The following is a 6372-nucleotide window of genomic DNA, read 5'->3' as shown; positions in this document are numbered from 1 at the left end:
CATCTCTCTCTTTTAGAGAGAGAGAGAAAAATGAAAAAAAAATGAGAAATATGGCTCCAAAGGGCCGGTTAAAAGGGTATTTAAACGCCTCCCCAAACGACGCCGTTTTGGGGAGGGTACCTGTGTAATTTCCCGTATGGGATAACCTCATCCGCAATCACTCTAAGTTTGTATTATTTACAAATTAGTCACTGCAATCAACTTCTAATTTTTAAATTTAGTCTTTACATTTTATTTATTTATAATTTAGTCATTACCTTATTTTATATATTTAGGGTAAATACGCTATTTAATCCCTTATAATTTTATTAATTTTATTTTAATCTCGTATTAATATTTATTGATAAATTACACTGTCAATATGTAAATTTATAATATTTCGAATTAGAACTTTTAATTTTGATATTTTACAATTTTAACCACTGATTTTTATAATTTTCATTTTTGTTTATTAATTTTTTATATTTTTCAATTTAATCCTATAGCTTTTAATTCCTTTTATTTTGACCATGTAATTGCAATTTATTTTTTTACTTTTTTGATTTCAATATATTTAAATTATTACTTTAATTATTATTTTATTAATATAAATATATATATATTTGATTAAATAATAATGTTTATTTATTTTTTAAATATTAAGAAAGGACGGTCTTAAAATAACTAGACGTCCTATTCTGGTATTTTAACAAATAAATAAATATCTTATTTATAAAATATATATATTTACTTCATTTTGTATTTTTAAGAAAAATTATTACATTCTTCTTAATATTTATTTATTTTTAATATCAAAGAAATGGGCAGTCTTAAAATAACTAGATGTCTTTTTCTGATATTTTTTAAATAAACAAATGTCCTATTTACAAAACTCTAAATATACATTTATTCATTTAATACTTTTTTTCTTAGAAATATCCGATTGAATATGAAAAGATCATAAATTAAATTTATATTCGAATTCTTAAATTCTATTATTAGAGACAATTTGTAATCGACAAATACCAATTTTGGGTATTATGGGGGTGCTAATCCTTCCCCAAACGTAACCGACCATGAACCCCTTTTTATTACTAAAAATAATGAATTTTTGGTTAAACGCAGACGAGTTTCTCTTTTAAAATAGTATTTTCTTAAAAACTATTTTAAAATATGATTTTTAGGTATTCGACCTACCTAATTCAAAAAGTCGATGGTGACTCCAAAACATTTCTTTAAAAAAAGTCATTCATTTATTCACATTGCTTTTCCCGCCAAGGAATATTCGTGCCCGAGCAAAAACCGATTACGACAAAGTCCAGGTGTTCCGAAGCTGAAAATGGTCGTAGCATGAGGCTTACATGATGATGGGATACAAAAAATTAAAACCTTGGGCTACGGATAAAAGCTCAGCAAGTTGGGACAATCCAATATATTTGTCGGTGATAAAGTAACTGGTCGTGAATAATGCCTGGGTTCAAGAATAAAGAGAATCAAAATCATGTCCAACCAAAGAGTGTCTGATTAGAATTGTCAGTTGAGACAAATTGCTGGAGATGTTTTTGCCCAATATTTAGCTGAATTACAAGGCGATTGACAAAAGAGAGTTCTCATTTGAAAAAGAAAATGTCCTAAAATTGCATCATTGAACATATTTTAAGCATAAATAGGATCATTACATTCATAAAATGGATAATAATGATAAAGGCAATTGAGTAACTACATATTTTCCAAAAGGAAAGGTTGAAGATGTTGGGACCCCATCTAAAAGTAACCAATTCAAATTCTCAAAAAGGGAATGGTTCAACTGACACTCGAGTCGAGACAAAGTCTCATGTTCGGTGATTGCGAGACAAGCTTCCACAATAAAATTAAATTTCCAAGGATTATATTGAATTCCAAAAAATTCAGGTATGATGTTTTCAAATTCCCAAATATATACTAACAATTGGTAATGTTTAATTTTCAGATTTGATATTCTTAAAGATAAGAGAAGTGAATTGAACTCAATTCAATATTTCCTGGAGAATAGTGGAATGAATCAACGTTTCCAGATATGTTTTTCCCTGAAGAAGCAGTGGAGAAGATCCCCTTTTTCTAGATTTGATCTTCCCTGAATAGTAGTGTAATAAGTCTAACTTGATTCAATCTTCCCTGAAGAAAAGTGGAAGGAATCAACGTCTTTAGATATGATTTTCCCTGAAGAAGCAGCGAAACAGATCCCCTCTTTCCAGATTTGATCTACCCTGAATAGAAGTGGAACAAGTCTGCCTTGATTCAATCTTCCCTAAACAACAGTGGAATGAATCATCGTTTCCATATATGATCTACCATGAAGAAACAACGGAGCAAATATCTTTTCAGACTCTATCTTCAAAAATCTCTCTTAAGATGTTCATTTCCAATCTCATTTGAGACAATATCATATTTCAAAACAAGGGATTGAATAGAAGGAAACTCATTGTCTCTTCGTCTTTGCCCTATTCTTGTTAACACAAGAATGGGTAAAGAGGGCAACTGTCGATACCTGTTTCGTTCGGTACCATTATTATTATTATTATTATTATTATTATTATTATTATTATTATTATTTAATTTTATTAATTTATTTTCAGGTTAAAACAACCCAACAAGCCCATACCCGAAGCCCAACATCAACAAACCCAACTGAGCCTAGATACAATTCAAAGGCCCCATTACAACACGGCCCAACAGTAGGCCCAAACCTAACTAAAAACTAGGGTTTCAGTCATCTGGTGCCGCCACGCTCACATTGAGAACCCCCGCCGCTGCTACTTTTGACGTCATACTGGCCACTCGACAACTGCTGTTTCAAACACCAACGTTATCATCTCTCTGCCAAGCTTTATCCAAACATGCAAAAAGGGGGAAATAAAAACAAGCAACAAAAATGAATCATTTCCCTTACTTATTAGCCCTCACACGTGACCTTTATTGTCACCATTACCAACCGTGCAAGCCAACCCTGCCACGTCAATTCATCCAAATCAACATGCAAGACAAAAGAAGAAATGATGTTAAAAATGTAACTTTGTTTTGGGGTTATAAAAGCCCCGATTTTCACTATAATGGGGTCGGTTTTTTTAACACCCCAAAAGTTATCAAAAGCAATATAAAGGTATTTTTTTACCTCATCTTTTCGATCAAAGAAAGCATTGCATGCATTATTTTTCTTTTGTTTATTATTTTTTTATTTCAAAATAAAGGAGTAAAAAGGAAAAGACGAGGGTTAGAGTTTTACCTTAGTGATTCGAGTTTCCCATCGGAGTAAGGATCTTCACCGGAGTAGAGCCCCGCGGGTAAGGAGTTAAGCAGTCGGTTATGTCTAGGGAGTAGGGATATTGCATATTGGTTTAGTCTAGTTTTAGGGTAGATTAGGAAATGAAAAGGCTTAGGTTTAGTCTAGATCTAGGTTTTGGGTTCAACCGACCATAGTGGGTGGTGGTCAGGGAGGTGAAGGTCATCTATTTATGGCATCGGGGCTTCCTAGTGGTTCGTTCGAAGAGTCTAGGGGTTTAGAAGAAGAAAAAAAGGATGCGTCGTTTTTTTAAGTCTTCGTTCTAGTTTCTTGGTCGAGGTTAGACGATGGTAGGAGTGGTGAGGGGCCACCACAACCTTGTGGCCGACGATATTAGAGAACTTTACAACTCTCGGTCTAGGAGAAAAATGGAGAGTTTGAGAGAATGAGGCGACCGTTTTTTGCTGAAAATAATTAAGTTTAGTTTAGGGGTTTTTAGGGCTTTTATATAAATCTATGTGGGGTTTTAGGGTAAAATCACGCATAGGTCCCCAAACTTAAGCGCATTTTTGTATGTTGGTCACCTATAGAGACCGAAGTTTTTATTTACCCATTTTCATGCATGTTATGTATTTTTTTGGGATATTTACTGTTTAGTCCTCCATATTTAGGTGTGTTTTTTCATTTTGGTTATGTGTAGTGATAATTTAATTTAATTTTAATATTTATGGACTAATTTAGTAATTTACACATTTTTCTTAAAAAGCATGTTTTAGGCTTATAAAAAGGAATAATTCTGAAATAGTCATTGTATTTTCAAGATGTTTTATATTTCAATCTCTGATATTTATTTTTATTTAATTTAACCATGTAATTTTATTTTATTTTAATTTGGTCCCCATGTTTTATTTATTTTTATTCATTATAATGTTGGTGCTTAATGTTAAAAATGTTCATTTTGGTCACTTTTGCACTTCATTTTATTTTAATTTTTGACATGACGATTTATTTGTTTACATTCTAGCCGTATTTGCATTTTATTTTATTTTAATTTTTGCATGCTGTTTTTATGTTATTTTATTTTAGTCACTAATTAGTTTTGTTCTCTATTTTAAATTAATTTGCATGATACCCTCATAAGCATTTCTTGATTCGAATCGAAATAATTTGATTAAGGGTAATATCCGTTCATTTTAAAATTATCGCGAAGTGACTGTCTTAACGTATAAGAAAGTTACTTTCGAAAATTTTAAGACGAAAGTGTATCCCATTAAGTGACACGGATTAAATTGAATCCATTTTAAAATTTGGGTATTGAGAAAAATATCATGTCTTTTTAATTAAGTTCAGCAATAAAAGATTGTTAGATCGAATCTAAGGTCTCTTATCGATGTATTTAAATAATTGAACATCCTTATTCCTTTTAAAGGTTGGTAAAATAATTAATTAATTATACTTTCTTGATGTATGCTTTTAATTTGTTTTTATGTATTTTCAATGAGATTTCAAAATAACAACTCTCGAATTAATTTTGAATTCTAGGATGAAATAATAATATCTCTTCATTTCGATTGGAGTAATAAATGTATGCTTTAAGGCATGACAGGTCTTTTATTCTCGATTGGAAATAATTAGATATTATCGTTTTCTATCGAATCAATATTGAACTTTAGGATGAAATAGTAATATCTCTTCATTTCGATTGCAGTAATAAGTGACTACTTTAAGGCATAAGAGGTCTTTTATTTTCGATTGAAAATAATTAGATATTATCGTTTTCTCTCTAATCAATATTGAATTTTAGGACAAAATAGTAATATATCTCATTTCGATTGGAGTAATAAATGACTGCTTTAAGGGATGAGAGTCATTTATTCTCGATTGGAAATAATTAGATATTATCGCTTTCTCTTTTAAAATTTAAAGAATATGTTAAAAAAAAGGGTGTCTTAGAGTTATTTTGTTGTATTGTTATTTATACGCTTAAATTTCGAATTAATAATGAACTTTAGGATGTAATTATAATATTTTCTTTTTTTGATAGGAGTAAGAATCGACTTCTTTAAGGTATGAGAGGTAGATTCTTCTCTATAGGAAATAACTAAATATTATTGTGTTTCGTCCCAAAATTCAAAGAATATTATTTATGGGATCTTAAATTAAATTAAACTCGAATTCATAAATTTCATTGCAAAGACAACTAATTAATTGACTATATCGATTTAGGGCGCTGTGGGGTGCTAATCCTTCCGCACGCGTAACCGACTATTGAACTCAACTTTTTGGTAAAGCAGACCGCAAATTTGTTGTTTTAATTAAAATTAATATTTTTTAAAATGACAAATACATTTTTGGGTGCCCAATCACACCCTAATCAAAGGTTGGTGGCAACTCCTCGAATCACGTTTTATTGTTAACCGATCATCAAATTATTTAAGACGAGATCTTTTAAAAATCATATTTTAAAAAATTAAATTTTTTTTAAGAAAAATATTATTTCGACACCAATACACCACTGAGGAGAAGACTAAAACAACCAACACTAAAAGCACTCCAAAAAAATAAGCAAAGCTACAACTTACGATATAGAAAATGCATAGCTTGAACCGTCCTATAAAAACATACAGAATAATCGTTTCGACACCAATACACCACTGAGGAGAAGACTAAAACAACCAACACGAAGAGCACTCCAAAAAATAAGCAAAGCTACAACTTATGATATAGAAAATGCATAGCTTGAACCATCCTATAAAAACATACAGAATAACCATATCTTATACCTGACAGGGAATCATAATTCCATATATCAACCTTTATAAACAATCTCAAATTCACCTTCACCCAAAAGATGACGGTCTAAAAAAAATATTTGTAGCCTTGATTAATTCTTCATATGTAAACAATGACTTCAAATTGTCTAATCCGTCGAGTTCTGCCATCATTAGTGGTGAATACACAAAATCACTTCTGAAACTAGTTCCAATGAGATGAGTTGAAGATTGTGTCTTTGTATTGGATGAATCTATAAACATGTACCACTGATCAAAACAAGAGCTCCAATTACAAAAAATTATTAATAATTGCTTAACAACTGAATAAACTAATATGAAGCTGTGAAAAAAATTATATAA

This window comes from Hibiscus syriacus, unplaced genomic scaffold, assembly GCF_006381635.1.
Source record: "Hibiscus syriacus cultivar Baekdansim isolate YM2019G1 unplaced genomic scaffold, ASM638163v2 tig00111390_pilon, whole genome shotgun sequence".
NCBI lineage: Eukaryota > Viridiplantae > Streptophyta > Magnoliopsida > Malvales > Malvaceae > Hibiscus > Hibiscus syriacus.
Note: the sequence above shows the minus strand (reverse complement) of the source record.